The 20,692-nt window shown below is 39.6% G+C and overlaps 1 long non-coding RNA gene across 2 annotated transcripts; it reads left to right on the top strand.

Moving 5' to 3' along the window:
- Nucleotides 1-4,047: 4,047 nt before the first annotated feature.
- Nucleotides 4,048-20,464, top strand: LOC122818915 (uncharacterized). 2 transcript variants are annotated; one of them, XR_007765581.1, is made up of 2 exons: nucleotides 4,048-4,222; nucleotides 19,709-20,464. It is a non-coding gene; the product is annotated as an uncharacterized LOC122818915 (long non-coding RNA). The 2 variants fall into 2 exon arrangements; XR_007765580.1 differs by lacking the exon at nucleotides 4,048-4,222 and adding an exon at nucleotides 19,552-19,647.
- Nucleotides 20,465-20,692: the final 228 nt, after the last annotated feature.

The following is a 20,692-nucleotide window of genomic DNA, read 5'->3' as shown; positions in this document are numbered from 1 at the left end:
AAATGTATTGTTCTCATCAATACCTATTGATCGGCATAAAAAAACGCCTCAAACCCCACACCCCTCGCAATGACGTCAGATTTCTCCTTTTATCCTTTTTAATTATTTTGTGATGTTTTAAAGAAATATATATATATATATCATAAAGAAATATAATATATATCAAAAAAATACCCTCATAGTCAAATACCTCGCTACGAAATTCGTGTGGCTAGCTTAGTAGATTGTGTGTTCGTCCCACCAAATTTATAAGGTGTTCACGGGTTCGAGAGGGTTAAACAGACGGCTTGGTAACTCGGGTGGCCTTGATAGCGCCACGTGCTCGCTGCTCGTCCCTGACACGTTGACTTGGCGACTGCTTAGCAACGACTCGGACTCGCAAGGGGGTCAGCCGTGCGGATTTAGGAAAGCGTTACTGTTCTTAGAGTAGGGTGCTCTGACCCGGACGGTCCCACTGGTCTGCTCAGATCAGGAGGAACTCTAAATCCTCCTAAATAAGATCTCCGACACCAAAACCACAGAGCTAAAGACCACAATAAAAGCGATCCTAGGCAGCAAAGTCGACGTCAGAGCGCTCACTGTGACAATGTTGATCGAGGTAAAAGACATCGACGAAACCACTTTGTGAAGAAATGTTTCGGCAGAAAGTACAGATGCAAGCTCTCAATGAGCTCTGCCCAGGTTTTCCATTGCTTATTATTGGCGATAAACCACTTCAATGCCTATCCTTTAAGTAACTCCGGTCCAGGTCTAAACCGTAGGTGTTGGCGGACCATTCAACTTGTTCCAGGAACTCAAACGGTTTCTCCGCCCTCCTCAGATTAAGATGAAAAGACTTAACAATAGTCTTCTGTTCGCGGTTGGTTAGCAAGGGCGGGCGGCCAGATCAAGCCTTTGATTGGTTACTGCCAGTCGAGTTGCAGGTGTTAGTAATGTTTTGGATGAAGGAATCGGCTCTACCAACAAGAGCACCAATTACCCTATAAGATTTTCCTTCCAAAAAAAATTTATAATTATTCGTTCCTCAACAGAAATTTGTTTGACCTTTTTATTCATGTTGAAATTCTTTGGAACTTGATGCACAAATTTAGCTTCAACTGACTTGTCTTTAAACAGTTGTACGCAGACTTTTGGGCGTACACTTGTAGTGTTAAATTTAATATTATATATAAAATATAACCCCTCGTTGAATAGTTCTGAAAAACACGTCATTTAGGACAATAAACTTAAGTTCCATTGAAAAAAAAGATTAAATAAAATACATGCATAAATGGCCGAACAATTCATGTTAAAAGTTTCATTTTAAAATTTTTTGAGGGTGTACGCATACACACTGAGAGTAATTGTACATTTTCTCAGGCAGACTACTTCTAGAAAAGGGCAGCGAGATAATACGCGTGACGAGGCGACACCTCCTGAACCATATTTAGCAAGCCAATTTATAAGGATTCTCGCAAAAAAAAGGAAAGGGCATTCACGGTCGACATTCAAGTGGTCGACATGGTACGAACGGTCGTCATGGTAAGGGCAAACGGTAGTGCCGAGCTAAAATAAGGCGAAAAAAAGGAAGAGAACGACTACGAGCCAAACGTAAGCTGTTCGGACAAAAACAAATTTGCCAATTCACCATTACCTAAGGAAGGGGCGCCTTGATTGGCAGGCGGTCGATTGTCCCTGTACGATAGTGGCGATCGTTGGGCGCAAGAAATACTGGAAATATTGTCAAAAGGTGAAACTTCGTATTGAGCAGGTGGCAACGCTTTATCATCGGTATCGATAGACGATCGCTCACGGATGATGTGACCAAAGGGTGGGGCCACGAAAAGGAGAAGGCGAATCAATGAGCCTCGAGGTGGGTATCCATAGGCAATGAGAACCGATATCTTAGTGGGAACATAAGAAGTATTGGCGAGAGAGAATTTGAAATCTTCGAGGATGACAGCGTGGGAAGGAGAATAAAACGGAGGATCGGCGACTTAAAGCTCATCGGTGAACTTTTGGTCGTCGAGGACACAGGATAATGGCCAGAGATAACAACGAAAATTCCTAATTTCGTCTAAGGATAGAACTGGAAAGAAGAGGAAGAGTCACAGGACTCAAAGGCTATGAGGACTCACAGGATAACAGCCAGAGAAAGTGAGAACATGAGCTTCTTTTCGTCACCCGAAGAAAGCACGGAATGTGAGAAGTTATATAAATCCGCAGGACATCGTCAGTGAAACCAGCAGGCACCATCGATCGCCGCGCGGACCTCGTTGGAGAGCGCAGGAACGCGTCGAAAGGCCAGAACGAGCAATATCAGCAGGCAGTGGAACCAGCGCGAGAAGGTACCGAGACCTGCCAAGGCACACACCCAATGCATTAGTAGCACGAGAATAAAACGTCATATAAATTTAGTTGGACAAACACACAATCTTCTGTAGAAGCCGCACGAACCTCGTAACGAGCAGACAGAAAAATCCCAAATAAAAACGTTTAAGTAGAAGCTGTGAATGCCTAACCACATCGAAAGCCTTGCTAAAGTCTAGGGTTGTTGATAATATTATTTTAAATATTAAATTAAATTTTGTATCATTTAAGATTATAACGCATTTTGACATCTAAAGATATATTATTGATGTTGTCGACGGTCAAACATTGTAATCGATAGGTAGAATAAGTATTGTAAGGAAAATCTAGTAGTTAAGTTACGCGACCTCGTATGGGTTTCGTGGCCCTTGAAGTGTGGGCCTAATAATGAATGCCACCAAAAATGTGTTCATTGTCTTGTGAATTGTAGGAGGCACACTGCTTTAAGATTAAGTTAGTTTAAAATGTATAAGGCTGATTTGGATTGTTCACAGAATAAAACGCCGGCACTCACCCCCACCGCGCCCACACCTACGCGTGTGGGGTAGTCGTTAAAAAGGCATCTCCATATGATTCAAAACAGATGTGTTTAATTTATATTTCTTTTAATTCTAAGAAACTTATTGGGAAACTAAAAAATAGCAATAGAGAGATATCAAGATATATTAAATATTATTTTGATATTTTTTTAAAACAGAAAATATTGTCGATACGATATTATAAAAATATTCGACATCCTTACTAAAGTGGATGATTATATCTCCGGAGCACCGAAGATATCTACTACTCTTTTATTTAGATAGCGAAGTGACGAACCATTTGTTTTGGATCCGTGCGAGAGGTATTAATTATAGGATTGTCTAGTTTCATTGAGGAATTGGAAGTGGATGGATTAGTTACGGGCAAAGTCAAGTAGAGATCAATCAAAAATCAAAATTTGTTGTTTTTTTAGGTGCGACAAATGTTTTGAAAACCACGACCGCTTGGAAGAAGGGAAAACAGTTAACGATCGGACAAAAGCTTTCAAGGCTGAATAAATGGAGTTGTAAAACTGTAGGACTGCGGAGTCAAAATCTTGGATTGCTGATAAAAATGAACAGTCGATCCTCAAAATATAATAATGTAGACCAGTATAATCTGTTTTCCGACAATACTTTATCGGACAAGTTTTTCATTTAAGATTCGCTTAAAAGCTCAACGGATGTTGGTATAGTTGTGTGATAAGGATCTTCAGATAGGGAAATTTCGTTGATATCGGAAATTTTGCAAGAGCGGCATCACTAACGAACTTAAGGTTTAAAAGACTTTTCCGATTATTTACATACATACATACGATACAGTTAAAATATATTTATTCAACGAATAGTACATTAGTACATTCTTCGAATGTCTTATCCAGTTTTTACAAAGAAATGGATAATGGTAGAAATTGTCGAGATTTGTCTCGAAAAAAGTTGAATTGCGATGCCCCTCATAACTCTGCGCTGGATCATCAGAAATCAAAAATGGCCATGTCATTCGATAGATAATAGTTAGCAGGAAACGCCGTCGAGTTTTTTTTTTTTGTAATTCCCTTTTTTTTTAATTTTGTTACAGACTGAAGTGAAAAAGACAAATTTTCGAGAAAAATCGGCTAATTTGAAATTGTAAAATTAAAATTATTATTTGTCGAAGACTATCAAATATTAATACGACTCCAGCGTGCAGTGTGAAAACATCTTAATATCGGGCTAGAAAGACAGATATTTCAGATAATAATTATGGAATGTTTTTCTTCATAATTATAAATAGAATTGTCGATGCGATCACCAACAAAATCACTATTAGTTTATCGGATTGGATTTGGCTGACAATGGCTGTCCGGTATTAAACTGTATGTATTGCGTGCTTAAAATTGTGTGCTCGATCTAGGATATTTCCGGTCCCATGCTAACAACAATATTGAAAGTCGATTTCCCGCACGAAGATCCGTGAGGTTCTATGGAAGTATTTCACGGGATGCGCAGTCTGTGGGATTATCGCCAACGACCGGTCACGTTTACTATAAGTTTTTTGGGACAAACGCCCAAATCTTCTGAGTTATGTGTACGAGTTTCGTAGCGAGAAAACATAGAAAAACAGCTCGTTACATCTGGCGATCTTCAGCGAGCTTTATTAGCGAGGAGCTGGCGGATAAAATCGGCTGCTCTTAGAAGAATTACATAATAAAGACGACAAGTTAGGTTGGCAAATGGAAGGAGCTGCGGAATAAGTGCGCAGCTCGAGCCAGAAGTCAAATTGGGAAACAAACGACTAACCATGAGCCTGTTAATATTGCCAGATATAGAAGATGCGTTGGTGCCAGCCCGTCGCCAGTATAAGATCCACAGGTCAATAAATTGTAATAGCTTCCAGGAACAAACACATCGGATGCCGGGAGGAAAGTATGTCAATGGCATTTTTTCAAGATGGCAACGAGAAGATAATATTCACCAGTTTCTAGAAGCAGAACATCAAACCTAGCCAAGCACCAAATCACCATAAAGGACTAGAAACCTATAAAATAAAGACACCACCCAGCAAGAACCACGTTCAACGCGCGTAAAAATCTTGCTTTGATGTTTTTGCACCTCCATCTACCTATAGCTATATTTTAAGTTACAAACAGAATATTATTGTCAAAGTTGATAAAATAAATTCTTCTTATTTTTAGGAATTTGCGGGTTTTGATAAACCGAAACGTAAACATAAAACCGAGCGCTAGAAAAAAGCTTGCTACGCCCACTCCCACTCTACTGTGGCGCCTACAGTATTCATACTAGACAAAAATTTAGCTGAAATGTATTGTTCTCATCAATACCTATTGATCGGCATAAAAAAACGCCTCAAACCCCACACCCCTCGCAATGACGTCAGATTTCTCCTTTTATCCTTTTTAATTATTTTGTGATGTTTTAAAGAAATATATATATATATATCATAAAGAAATATAATATATATCAAAAAAATACCCTCATAGTCAAATACCTCGCTACGAGATTCGTGTGGCTAGCTTAGTAGATTGTGTGTTCGTCCCACCAAATTTATAAGGTGTTCACGGGTTCGAGAGGGTTAATTGCGGGTAAATTTACAGACGGCTTGGTAACTCGGGTGGCCTTGGCGCCACGTGCTCGCTGCTCGTCCCTGACACGTTGACTCGGCGACTGCTTAGCAACGACTCGGACTCACGAGGGGGTCAGCCGTGCGGATTTAGGAAAGCGTTACTGTTCTTAGAGTAGGGTGCTCTGTCCCGGACGGTCCCACTGGTCTGCTCAGATCAGGAGGAACTCTAAATCCTCCTAAATAAGATCTCCGACACCAAAACCACAGAGCTAAGGACCACAATGAAAGCGATCCTGGGCAGCAAAGTCGACGTCAGAGCGCTCACTGTGACAATGTTGATCGAGGTAAAAGACATCGACGAAACCACTTTGTGAAGAAATGTTTCGGCAGAAAGTACAGATGCAAGCTCTCAATGAGCTCTGCCCAGGTTTTCCATTGCTTATTATTGGCGATAAACCACTTCAATGCCTATCCTTTAAGTAACTCCGGTCCAGGTCTAAACCGTAGGTGTTGGCGGACCATTCAACTTGTTCCAGGAACTCAAACGGTTTCTCCGCCCTCCTCAGATTAAGATGAAAAGACTTAACAATAGTCTTCTGTTCGCGGTTGGTTAGCAAGGGCGGGCGGCCAGATCAAGCCTTTGATTGGTTACTGCCAGTCGAGTTGCAGGTGTTAGTAATGTTTTGGATGAAGGAATCGGCTCTACCAACAAGAGCACCAATTACCCTATAAGATTTTCCTTCCAAAAAAAATTTATAATTATTCGTTCCTCAACAGAAATTTGTTTGACCTTTTTATTCATGTTGAAATTCTTTGGAACTTGATGCACAAATTTAGCTTCAACTGACTTGTCTTTAAACAGTTGTACGCAGACTTTTGGGCGTACACTTGTAGTGTTAAATTTAATATTATATATAAAATATAACCCCTCGTTGAATAGTTCTGAAAAACACGTCATTTAGGACAATAAACTTAAGTTCCATTGAAAAAAAAGATTAAATAAAATACATGCATAAATGGCCAAACAATTCATGTTAAAAGTTTCATTTTAAAATTTTTTGAGGGTGTACGCATACACACTGAGAGTAATTGTACATTTTCTCAGGCAGACTACTTCTAGAAAAGGGCAGCGAGATAATACGCCATATTTAGCAAGCCAATTTATAAGGATTCTCGCAAAAAAAAAAGGAAAGGGCATTCACGGCTTACAGCACCTTTAGCGGTTGAATGCACACAGGGAGTCAAGTGGTCGGCATGGTACGAACGGTCGTCATGGTAAGGGCAAACGGTAGTGCCGAGCTAAAATAAGGCGAAAAAAAGGAAGAGAACGACTACGAGCCAAACGTAAGCTGTTCGGACAAAAACAAATTTGCCAATTCACCATTGCCTAAGGAAGGGGCGCCTTGATTGGCAGGCGGTCGATTGTCCCTGTACGATAGTGGCGATCGATGGGCGCAAGAAATACTGGAAATATTGTCAAATCTTTGAATCTTTGTATCGGGCAGGTGGCAACGCTTTATCATCGGTACCGATGGACGATCGCTCACGGATGATGTGACCAAAGGGTGGGGCCACGAAAAGGAGAAGGAGAATCAATGAGCCTCGAGGTGGGTATCCATAGGCAATGAGAACCGATATCTTAGTGGGAACATAAAAAGTATTGGCGAGAGAGAATTTGAAATCTACGAGGACGACAGCGTGGGAAGGAGAATAAAACGGAGGATCGGCGTCTTAAAGCTCATCGGTGAACTTTTGGTCGTCGAGGACACAGGATAATGGCCAGAGATAAGAACGAGAATTCCTAATTCCGTCTGAGGATAGAACTGGAAAGAAGAGGAAGGGTCACAGGACTCAAAGGCTATGAGGACTCACAGGATAACAGCCAGAGAAAGTGAGAACATGAGCTTCTTTTCGTCACCCGAAGAAAGCTCGGAAAGTGAGGAGTTTTGTAAATCCGCAGGACATCGTCAGTGAAACCAGCAGGCACCATCGATCGCCGCGCGGACCTCGTTGGAGAGCGCAGGAACGCGTCGAAAGGCCAGAACGAGCAATATCAGCAGGCAGTGGAACCAGCGCGAGAAGGTACCGAGTCCTGCCAAGGCACAGACCCAATGCATTAGTAGCACGAGAATAAAACGTCATATAAATTTAGTTGGACAAGCACACAATCTTCTGTAGAAGCCGCACGAACCTCGTAACGAGCAGACAGAAAAATCCCAAATAAAAACGTTTAAGTAGAAGCAGTGAATGCCTAACCACATCGAAAGCCTTGCTAAAGTCTAGGGTTGTTGATAATATTATTTTAAATATTAAATTAAATTTTGTATCATTTAAGATTATAACGCATTTTGACATCTAAAGATATATTATTGATGTTGTCGACGGTCAAACATTGTAATCGATAGGTAGAATAAGTATTGTAAGGAAAATCTAGTATTTGTTAAGTTATCCGACCTCGTATGGGTTTCGTGGCCCTTGAAGTGTGGGCCTAATAATGAATGCCACCAAAAATGTGTTCATTGTCTTGTGAATTGTAGGAGGCACACTGCCTAAGATTAAGTTGGTTTAAAATGTATAAGGCTGATTTGGATTGTTCACAGAATAAAACTACGCGTGTGGGGTAGTCGTTAAAAAGGCATCTCCATATGATTCAAGACAGATGTGTTTAATTTATATTTCTTTTAATTCTAAGAAACTTATTGGGAAACTAAAAAATAGCAATAGAGAGATATCAAGATATATTAAATATTATTTTGATATTTTTTTAAAACAGAAAATATTGTCGATACGATATTATAAAAATATTCGACATCCTTACTAAAGTGGATGATTATATCTCCGGAGCACCGGAGATATCTACTACTGTTTTATTTAGATAGCGAAGGGACGAAGAAAATGCGGTGAATTTTCATTTGTTTTGGATCCGTGCGGGAGGTATTAATTATAGGGTCTAGTTTCAGTGAGGATTGGGAAGTGGATGGATTAGTAACGGGCAAAGTCAAGTAGAGATCAATCAAAAATCAAAATTTTTTGTATTTTGAGGTGCAACAAATGTTTTGAAAACCACGACCGCTTGGAAGAAGGGGAAACAGTTAATGATGGGACAAAAGCTTTCAAGGCTGGACAAATGGAGTTGTAAAACTGTAGGACAGCGGAGTCAAAATCTTGGATTGCTGATAAAAATGAACAGTCGATCCTCAAAATATAATAATGTAGACCAGTATAATCTGTTTTCCGACAATACTTTATCGGACAAGTTTTTCATTTAAGATTCGCTTAAAAGCTCAACGGATGTTGGTATAGTTGTGTGATAAGGATCTTCAGATAGGGAAATTTCGTTGATATCGGAAATTTTGCAAGAGCGGCATCACTAACGAACTTAAGGTTTAAAAGACTTTTCCGATTATTTACATACATACATACGATACAGTTAAAATATATTTATTCAACGAATAGTACATTAGTACATTCTTCGAATGTCTTATCCAGTTTTTACAAAGAAATGGATAATGGTAGAAATTGTCGAGATTTGTCTCGAAAAAAGTTGAATTGCGATGCCCCTCATAACTCTGCGCTGGATCATCAGAAATCAAAAATGGCCATGTCATTCGATAGATAATAGTTAGCAGGAAACGCCGTCGAGTTTTTTTTTTTTGTAATTCCCTTTTTTTTTAATTTTGTTACAGACTGAAGTGAAAAAGACAAATTTTCGAGAAAAATCGGCTAATTTGAAATTGTAAAATTAAAATTATTATTTGTCGAAGACTATCAAATATTAATACGACTCCAGCGTGCAGTGTGAAAACATCTTAATATCGGGCTAGAAAGACAGATATTTCAGATAATAATTATGGAATGTTTTTCTTCATAATTATAAATAGAATTGTCGATGCGATCACCAACAAAATCACTATTAGTTTATCGGATTGGATTTGGCTGACAATGGCTGTCCGGTATTAAACTGTATGTATTCCGTGCTTAAAATTGTGTGCTCGATCTAGGATATTTCCGGTCCCATGCTAACAACAATATTGAAAGTCGATTTCTCGTAAGAAGATCCGTGAGCTTCTATGGAAGTATTTCACGGGATGCGCAGTCTGTGGGATTATCGCCAACGACCGGTCACGTTTACTATAAGTTTTTTGGGGCAAACGCCCAAATCTTCTGAGTTATGTGTACGAGTTTCGTAGCGAGAAAACATAGAAAAACAGCTCGTTACATCTGGCGATCTTCAGCGAGCTTTATTAGCGAGGAGCTGGCGGATAAAATCGGCTGCTCTTAGAAGAATTACATAATAAAGACGACAAGTTAGGTTGGCAAATGGAAGGAGCTGCGGAATAAGTGCGCAGCTCGAGCCAGAAGTCAAATTGGGAAACAAATGACTAACCATGAGCCTGTTAATATTGCCAGAAGTAGAAGATGCGTTGGTGCCAGCCCGTCGCCAGGATAAGATCCGCAGGTCAATAAATTGTAATAGCTTCCAGGAACAAACACATCGGATGCCGGGAGGAAAGTATGTCAATGGCATTTCTTCAAGACGGCAACGAGAAGATAATATTGACCAGTTTCTAGAAGCAGAACTGCCAGATTTCCGTATTACAAGTGGAACATCAAACCTAGCCAAGCACCAAATCACCATAAAGGACTAGAAACCTATAAAACAAAGACACCAGCAAGAACCACGTTCAACGCGCGTAAAATTCTTGCTTTGATGTTTTTGCACCTCCATCAACCTATTGCTATAATTTAAGTTACAAACAGAATATTATTGTCAAAGTTGATAAAATAAATTCTTCTTATTTTTAAGAACTTGCGGGTTTTGATAAACCGAAACGTAAACATAAAACCGAGCGCTAGAAAAAAGCTTGCTACGCCCACTCCGCAATCCGTGAAACACTGTGGCGCCTACAGTATTCATACTAGACAAAAATTTAGCTGAAATGTATTGTTCTCATCAATACCTATTGATCGGCATAAAAAAACGCCTCAAACCCCACACCCCTCGCAATGACGTCAGATTTCTCCTTTTATCCTTTTTAATTATTTTGTGATGTTTTAAAGAAATATATATATATATATCATAAAGAAATATAATATATATCAAAAAAATACCCTCATAGTCAAATACCTCGCTACGAGATTCGTGTGGCTAGCTTAGTAGATTGTGTGTTCGTCCCACCAAATTTATAAGGTGTTCACGGGTTCGAGAGGGTTAATTGCGGGTAAATTTACAGACGGCTTGGTAACTCGGGTGGCCTTGGCGCCACGTGCTCGCTGCTCGTCCCTGACACGTTGACTCGGCGACTGCTTAGCAACGACTCGGACTCACGAGGGGGTCAGCCGTGCGGATTTAGGAAAGCGTTACTGTTCTTAGAGTAGGGTGCTCTGTCCCGGACGGTCCCACTGGTCTGCTCAGATCAGGAGGAACTCTAAATCCTCCTAAATAAGATCTCCGACACCAAAACCACAGAGCTAAGGACCACAATGAAAGCGATCCTGGGCAGCAAAGTCGACGTCAGAGCGCTCACTGTGACAATGTTGATCGAGGTAAAAGACATCGACGAAACCACTTTGTGAAGAAATGTTTCGGCAGAAAGTACAGATGCAAGCTCTCAATGAGCTCTGCCCAGGTTTTCCATTGCTTATTATTGGCGATAAACCACTTCAATGCCTATCCTTTAAGTAACTCCGGTCCAGGTCTAAACCGTAGGTGTTGGCGGACCATTCAACTTGTTCCAGGAACTCAAACGGTTTCTCCGCCCTCCTCAGATTAAGATGAAAAGACTTAACAATAGTCTTCTGTTCGCGGTTGGTTAGCAAGGGCGGGCGGCCAGATCAAGCCTTTGATTGGTTACTGCCAGTCGAGTTGCAGGTGTTAGTAATGTTTTGGATGAAGGAATCGGCTCTACCAACAAGAGCACCAATTACCCTATAAGATTTTCCTTCCAAAAAAAATTTATAATTATTCGTTCCTCAACAGAAATTTGTTTGACCTTTTTATTCATGTTGAAATTCTTTGGAACTTGATGCACAAATTTAGCTTCAACTGACTTGTCTTTAAACAGTTGTACGCAGACTTTTGGGCGTACACTTGTAGTGTTAAATTTAATATTATATATAAAATATAACCCCTCGTTGAATAGTTCTGAAAAACACGTCATTTAGGACAATAAACTTAAGTTCCATTGAAAAAAAAGATTAAATAAAATACATGCATAAATGGCCGAACAATTCATGTTAAAAGTTTCATTTTAAAATTTTTTGAGGGTGTACGCATACACACTGAGAGTAATTGTACATTTTATCAGGCAGACTACTTCTAGAAAAGGGCAGCGAGATAATACGCGTGACGAGGCGACACCTCCTGAACCATATTTAGCAAGCCAATTTATAAGGATTCTCGCAAAAAAAAGGAAAGGGCATTCACGGTCGACATTCAAGTGGTCGACATGGTACGAACGGTCGTCATGGTAAGGGCAAACGGTAGTGCCGAGCTAAAATAAGGCGAAAAAAAGGAAGAGAACGACTACGAGCCAAACGTAAGCTGTTCGGACAAAAACAAATTTGCCAATTCACCATTGCCTAAGGAAGGGGCGCCTTGATTGGCAGGCGGTCGATTGTCCCTGTACGATAGTGGCGATCGATGGGCGCAAGAAATACTGGAAATATTGTCAAATCTTTGAATCTTTGTATCGGGCAGGTGGCAACGCTTTATCATCGGTACCGATGGACGATCGCTCACGGATGATGTGACCAAAGGGTGGGGCCACGAAAAGGAGAAGGAGAATCAATGAGCCTCGAGGTGGGTATCCATAGGCAATGAGAACCGATATCTTAGTGGGAACATAAAAAGTATTGGCGAGAGAGAATTTGAAATCTACGAGGACGACAGCGTGGGAAGGAGAATAAAACGGAGGATCGGCGTCTTAAAGCTCATCGGTGAACTTTTGGTCGTCGAGGACACAGGATAATGGCCAGAGATAAGAACGAGAGCGCAGGAACGCGTCGAAAGGCCAGAACGAGCAATATCAGCAGGCAGTGGAACCAGCGCGAGAAGGTACCGAGTCCTGCCAAGGCACAGACCCAATGCATTAGTAGCACGAGAATAAAACGTCATATAAATTTAGTTGGACAAGCACACAATCTTCTGTAGAAGCCGCACGAACCTCGTAACGAGCAGACAGAAAAATCCCAAATAAAAACGTTTAAGTAGAAGCAGTGAATGCCTAACCACATCGAAAGCCTTGCTAAAGTCTAGGGTTGTTGATAATATTATTTTAAATATTAAATTAAATTTTGTATCATTTAAGATTATAACGCATTTTGACATCTAAAGATATATTATTGATGTTGTCGACGGTCAAACATTGTAATCGATAGGTAGAATAAGTATTGTAAGGAAAATCTAGTATTTGTTAAGTTATCCGACCTCGTATGGGTTTCGTGGCCCTTGAAGTGTGGGCCTAATAATGAATGCCACCAAAAATGTGTTCATTGTCTTGTGAATTGTAGGAGGCACACTGCCTAAGATTAAGTTGGTTTAAAATGTATAAGGCTGATTTGGATTGTTCACAGAATAAAACTACGCGTGTGGGGTAGTCGTTAAAAAGGCATCTCCATATGATTCAAGACAGATGTGTTTAATTTATATTTCTTTTAATTCTAAGAAACTTATTGGGAAACTAAAAAATAGCAATAGAGAGATATCAAGATATATTAAATATTATTTTGATATTTTTTTAAAACAGAAAATATTGTCGATACGATATTATAAAAATATTCGACATCCTTACTAAAGTGGATGATTATATCTCCGGAGCACCGGAGATATCTACTACTGTTTTATTTAGATAGCGAAGGGACGAAGAAAATGCGGTGAATTTTCATTTGTTTTGGATCCGTGCGGGAGGTATTAATTATAGGGTCTAGTTTCAGTGAGGATTGGGAAGTGGATGGATTAGTAACGGGCAAAGTCAAGTAGAGATCAATCAAAAATCAAAATTTTTTGTATTTTGAGGTGCAACAAATGTTTTGAAAACCACGACCGCTTGGAAGAAGGGGAAACAGTTAATGATGGGACAAAAGCTTTCAAGGCTGGACAAATGGAGTTGTAAAACTGTAGGACAGCGGAGTCAAAATCTTGGATTGCTGATAAAAATGAACAGTCGATCCTCAAAATATAATAATGTAGACCAGTATAATCTGTTTTCCGACAATACTTTATCGGACAAGTTTTTCATTTAAGATTCGCTTAAAAGCTCAACGGATGTTGGTATAGTTGTGTGATAAGGATCTTCAGATAGGGAAATTTCGTTGATATCGGAAATTTTGCAAGAGCGGCATCACTAACGAACTTAAGGTTTAAAAGACTTTTCCGATTATTTACATACATACATACGATACAGTTAAAATATATTTATTCAACGAATAGTACATTAGTACATTCTTCGAATGTCTTATCCAGTTTTTACAAAGAAATGGATAATGGTAGAAATTGTCGAGATTTGTCTCGAAAAAAGTTGAATTGCGATGCCCCTCATAACTCTGCGCTGGATCATCAGAAATCAAAAATGGCCATGTCATTCGATAGATAATAGTTAGCAGGAAACGCCGTCGAGTTTTTTTTTTTTGTAATTCCCTTTTTTTTTAATTTTGTTACAGACTGAAGTGAAAAAGACAAATTTTCGAGAAAAATCGGCTAATTTGAAATTGTAAAATTAAAATTATTATTTGTCGAAGACTATCAAATATTAATACGACTCCAGCGTGCAGTGTGAAAACATCTTAATATCGGGCTAGAAAGACAGATATTTCAGATAATAATTATGGAATGTTTTTCTTCATAATTATAAATAGAATTGTCGATGCGATCACCAACAAAATCACTATTAGTTTATCGGATTGGATTTGGCTGACAATGGCTGTCCGGTATTAAACTGTATGTATTCCGTGCTTAAAATTGTGTGCTCGATCTAGGATATTTCCGGTCCCATGCTAACAACAATATTGAAAGTCGATTTCTCGTAAGAAGATCCGTGAGCTTCTATGGAAGTATTTCACGGGATGCGCAGTCTGTGGGATTATCGCCAACGACCGGTCACGTTTACTATAAGTTTTTTGGGGCAAACGCCCAAATCTTCTGAGTTATGTGTACGAGTTTCGTAGCGAGAAAACATAGAAAAACAGCTCGTTACATCTGGCGATCTTCAGCGAGCTTTATTAGCGAGGAGCTGGCGGATAAAATCGGCTGCTCTTAGAAGAATTACATAATAAAGACGACAAGTTAGGTTGGCAAATGGAAGGAGCTGCGGAATAAGTGCGCAGCTCGAGCCAGAAGTCAAATTGGGAAACAAATGACTAACCATGAGCCTGTTAATATTGCCAGAAGTAGAAGATGCGTTGGTGCCAGCCCGTCGCCAGGATAAGATCCGCAGGTCAATAAATTGTAATAGCTTCCAGGAACAAACACATCGGATGCCGGGAGGAAAGTATGTCAATGGCATTTCTTCAAGACGGCAACGAGAAGATAATATTGACCAGTTTCTAGAAGCAGAACTGCCAGATTTCCGTATTACAAGTGGAACATCAAACCTAGCCAAGCACCAAATCACCATAAAGGACTAGAAACCTATAAAACAAAGACACCAGCAAGAACCACGTTCAACGCGCGTAAAATTCTTGCTTTGATGTTTTTGCACCTCCATCAACCTATTGCTATAATTTAAGTTACAAACAGAATATTATTGTCAAAGTTGATAAAATAAATTCTTCTTATTTTTAAGAACTTGCGGGTTTTGATAAACCGAAACGTAAACATAAAACCGAGCGCTAGAAAAAAGCTTGCTACGCCCACTCCGCAATCCGTGAAACACTGTGGCGCCTACAGTATTCATACTAGACAAAAATTTAGCTGAAATGTATTGTTCTCATCAATACCTATTGATCGGCATAAAAAAACGCCTCAAACCCCACACCCCTCGCAATGACGTCAGATTTCTCCTTTTATCCTTTTTAATTATTTTGTGATGTTTTAATGAAATATATATATATATATCATAAAGAAATATAATATATATCAAAAAAATACCCTCATAGTCAAATACCTCGCTACGAGATTCGTGCGGCTAGCTTAGTAGATTGTGTGTTCGTCCCACCAAATTTATAAGGTGTTCACGGGTTCGAGAGGGTTAATTGCGGGTAAATTTACAGACGGCTTGGTAACTCGGGTGGCCTTGATAGCGCCACGTACTCGCTGCTCGTCCCTGACACGTTTACTCGGCGACTGCTTAGCAACGACTCGGACTCGCGAGGGGGTCAGCCGTGCGGATTTAGGAAAGCGTTACTGTTCTTAGAGTAGGGTGCTCTGTCCCGGACGGTCCCACTGGGGTTTCTGCTCAGATCAGGAGGAACTCTAAATCCTCCTAAATAAGATCTCCGACACCAAAACCACAGAGCTAAGGACCACAATAAAAGCGATCCTGGGCAGCAAAGTCGACGTCAGAGCGCTCACTGTGACAATGTTGATCGAGGTAAAAGACATCGACGAAACCACTTTGTGAAGAAATGTTTCGGCAGAAAGTACAGATGCAAGCTCTCAATGAGCTCTGCCCAGGTTTTCCATTGCTTATTATTGGCGATAAACCACTTCAATGCCTATCCTTTAAGTAACTCCGGTCCAGGTCTAAACCGTAGGTGTTGGCGGACCATTCAACTTGTTCCAGGAACTCAAACGGTTTCTCCGCCCTCCTCAGATTAAGATGAAAAGACTTAACAATAGTCTTCTGTTCGCGGTTGGTTAGCAAGGGCGGGCGGCCAGATCGAGCCTTTGATTGGTTACTGCCAGTCGAGTTGCAGGTGTTAGTAATGTTTTAGATGAAGGAATCGGCTCTACCAACAAGAGCACCAATTACCTTATAAGATTTTCCTTCCAAAAAAAATTTATAATTATTCGTTCCTCAACAGAAATTTGTTTGACCTTTTTATTCATGTTGAAATTCTTTGGAACTTGATGCACAAATTTAGCTTCAACTGACTTGTCTTTAAACAGTTGTACGCAGACTTTTGGGCGTACACTTGTAGTGTTAAATTTAATATTATATATAAAATATAACCCCTCGTTGAATAGTTCTGAAAAACACGTCATTTAGGACAATAAACTTAAGTTCCATTGAAAAAAAAGATTAAATAAAATACATGCATAAATGGCCGAACAATTCATGTTAAAAGTTTCATTTTAAAATTTTTTGAGGGTGTACGCATACACACTGAGAGTAATTGTACATTTTATCAGGCAGACTACTTCTAGAAAAGGGCAGCGAGATAATACGCGTGACGAGGCGACACCTCCTGAACCATATTTAGCAAGCCAATTTATAAGGATTCTCGCAAAAAAAAGGAAAGGGCATTCACGGTCGACATTCAAGTGGTCGACATGGTACGAACGGTCGTCATGGTAAGGGCAAACGGTAGTGCCGAGCTAAAATAAGGCGAAAAAAAGGAAGAGAACGACTACGAGCCAAACGTAAGCTGTTCGGACAAAAACAAATTTGCCAATTCACCATTGCCTAAGGAAGGGGCGCCTTGATTGGCAGGCGGTCGATTGTCCCTGTACGATAGTGGCGATCGATGGGCGCAAGAAATACTGGAAATATTGTCAAATCTTTGAATCTTTGTATCGGGCAGGTGGCAACGCTTTATCATCGGTACCGATGGACGATCGCTCACGGATGATGTGACCAAAGGGTGGGGCCACGAAAAGGAGAAGGAGAATCAATGAGCCTCGAGGTGGGTATCCATAGGCAATGAGAACCGATATCTTAGTGGGAACATAAAAAGTATTGGCGAGAGAGAATTTGAAATCTACGAGGACGACAGCGTGGGAAGGAGAATAAAACGGAGGATCGGCGTCTTAAAGCTCATCGGTGAACTTTTGGTCGTCGAGGACACAGGATAATGGCCAGAGATAAGAACGAGAATTCCTAATTCCGTCTGAGGATAGAACTGGAAAGAAGAGGAAGGGTCACAGGACTCAAAGGCTATGAGGACTCACAGGATAACAGCCAGAGAAAGTGAGAACATGAGCTTCTTTTCGTCACCCGAAGAAAGCTCGGAAAGTGAGGAGTTTTGTAAATCCGCAGGACATCGTCAGTGAAACCAGCAGGCACCATCGATCGCCGCGCGGACCTCGTTGGAGAGCGCAGGAACGCGTCGAAAGGCCAGAACGAGCAATATCAGCAGGCAGTGGAACCAGCGCGAGAAGGTACCGAGTCCTGCCAAGGCACAGACCCAATGCATTAGTAGCACGAGAATAAAACGTCATATAAATTTAGTTGGACAAGCACACAATCTTCTGTAGAAGCCGCACGAACCTCGTAACGAGCAGACAGAAAAATCCCAAATAAAAACGTTTAAGTAGAAGCAGTGAATGCCTAACCACATCGAAAGCCTTGCTAAAGTCTAGGGTTGTTGATAATATTATTTTAAATATTAAATTAAATTTTGTATCATTTAAGAACTAGATAACAAGAAATTGGATTTGAAATTAAATTTTGTTATTTCATATTATTGTTATTTGTTTAAATTAAATAATAACGCATTTTGACATCTAAAGATCTATTATTGATGTTGTCGACGGTCAAACATTGTAATCGATAGGTAGAATAAGTATTGTAAGGAAAATCTAGAATTTGTTAAGTTATCCGACCTCGTATGGGTTTCGTGGCCCTTGAAGTGTGGGCCTAATAATGAATGCCACCAAAAATGTGTTCATTGTCTTGTGAATTGTAGGAGGCACACTGCTTTAAGATTAAGTTAGTTTAAAATGTATAAGGCTGATTTGGATTGTTCACAGAATAAAACGCCGGCGCTCACTACCACCGCATCTCCAGGCATCTCCATATGATTCAAGACAGATGTGTTTAATTTCTATTTCTTTTAATTCCAAGAAACTTATTGGGAAACTAAAAAATAGCAATAGAGAGATATCAAGATATATTAAATATTATTTTGATATTTTTTTAAAACAGAAAATATTGTCGATACGATATTATAAAAATATTCGACATCCTTACTAAAGTGGATGATTATATCTCCGGAGCACCGGAGATATCTACTACTGTTTTATTTAGATAGCGAGGGGACGAAGAAAATGCGGTGAATTTTCATTTGTTTTGGATCCGTGCGAGAGGTATTAATTATAGGATTGTCTAGTTTCAGTGTGGAATTGGAAATGGGTGGATTAGTAACGGGCAAAATCAAGTAGAGATCAATCAAAAATCAAAATTTTTTGTATTTTGAGGTGCAACAAATGTTTTGAAAACCACGACCGCTTGGAAGAAGGGGAAACAGTTAATGATGGGACAAAAGCTTTCAAGGCTGGACAAATGGAGTTGTAAAACTGTAGGACAGCGGAGTCAAAATCTTGGATTGCTGATAAAAATGAACAGTCGATCCTCAAAATATAATAATGTAGACCAGTATAATCTGTTTTCCGACAATACTTTATCGGACAAGTTTTTCATTTAAGATTCACTTAAAAGCTCAACGGATGTTGGTATAGTTGTGTGATAAGGATCTTCAGATAGGGAAATTTCGTTGATATCGGAAATTTTGCAAGAGCGGCATCACTAACGAACTTAAGGTTTAAAAGACTTTTCCGATTATTTACATACATACATACGATACATTTAAAATATATTTATTCAACGAATAGTACATTAGTACATTCTTCGAATGTCTTATCCAGTTTTTACAAAGAAATGGATAATGGTAGAAATTGTCGAGATTTGTCTCGAAAAAAGTTGAATTGCGATGCCCCTCATAACTCTGCGCTGGATCATCAGAAATCAAAAATGGCCATGTCATTCGATAGATAATAGTTAGCAGGAAACGCCGTCGAGTTTTTTTTTTTGTAATTCCCTTTTTTTTTAATTTTGTTACAGACTGAAGTGAAAAAGAAAAATTTTCGAGAAAAATCGGCTAAGTTGAAATTGTAAAATTAAAATTATTATTTGTCGAAGACTATCAAATATTAATACGACTCCAGCGTGCAGTGTGAAAACATCTTAATATCGGGCTAGAAAGACAGATATTTCAGATAATAATTATGGAATGTTTTTCTTTATAATTATAAATAGAATTGTCGATGCGATCACCAACAATATCACTATTAGTTTATCGGATTGGATTTGGCTGACAATGGCTGTCCGGTATTAAACTGTATGTATTCCGTGCTTAAAATTGTGTGCAACAATATTGAAAGTCGATTTCTCGTAAGAAGATCCGTGAGCTTCTATGGAAGTATTTCACGAGATGCGCAGTCTGTGGAATTATCGCCAACGACCGGTCACGTTTACTATAAGTTTTTTGGGACAAACGCCCAAATCTTCTGAGTTATGTGTACGAGTTTCGTAGCGAGAAAACATAGAAAAACAGCTCGTTACATCTGGCGATCTTCAGCGAGCTTTATTAGCGAGGAGCTGGCGGATAATTTGGCTGCTCTCAGAAGAATTACATAATAAAGACGACAAGTTAGGTTGGCAAATGGAAGGAGCTGCGGAATAAGTGCGCAGCTCGAGCCAGAAGTCAAATTGGGAAACAAACGACTAACCATGAGCCTGTTAATATTGCCAGAAGTAGAAGATGCGTTGGTGCCAGCCCGTCGCCAGTATAAGATCCACAGGTCAATAAATTGTAATAGCTTCCAGGAACAAACACATCGGATGCCGGGAGGAAAGTATGTCAATGGCATTTTTTCAAGACGGCAACGAGAAGATAATGTTGACCAGTTTCTAGAAGCAGAACTGCCAGATTTCCGTATTACAAGTGCAACTTCAAACCTAGCCAAGCACCAAATCACCATAAGGGACTAGAAAGCTATAAAACAAAGACACCACTCAGCAAGAACCACGTTCAACGCGCGTTAAAATCTTGCTTTGATGTTTTTGCACCTCCATCTACCTATTGCTATATTTTAAGTTACAAACAGAATATTATTGTCAAAGTTGATAAAATAAATTCTTCTTATTTTTAAGAATTTGCGGGTTTTGATAAACCGAAACGTAAACATAAAACCGAGCGCTAGAAAAAAGCTTGCTACGCCCACTCCCACTCTACTGTGGCGCCTACAGTATTCATACTAGACAAAAATTTTAGCTGAAATGTATTGTTCTCATCAATACCTATTGATCGGCATAAAAAAACGCCTCAAACCCCACACCCCTCGCAATGACGTCAGATTTCTCCGTTTATCCTTTTTAATTAT

This window comes from Drosophila biarmipes, unplaced genomic scaffold, assembly GCF_025231255.1.
Source record: "Drosophila biarmipes strain raj3 unplaced genomic scaffold, RU_DBia_V1.1 ptg000019l, whole genome shotgun sequence".
NCBI classification, from domain to species: Eukaryota; Metazoa; Arthropoda; class Insecta; order Diptera; family Drosophilidae; genus Drosophila; species Drosophila biarmipes.
The sequence above is the reverse complement of the archived record's forward strand: the minus strand, read 5'-3'. Positions and strand labels throughout refer to the sequence as shown.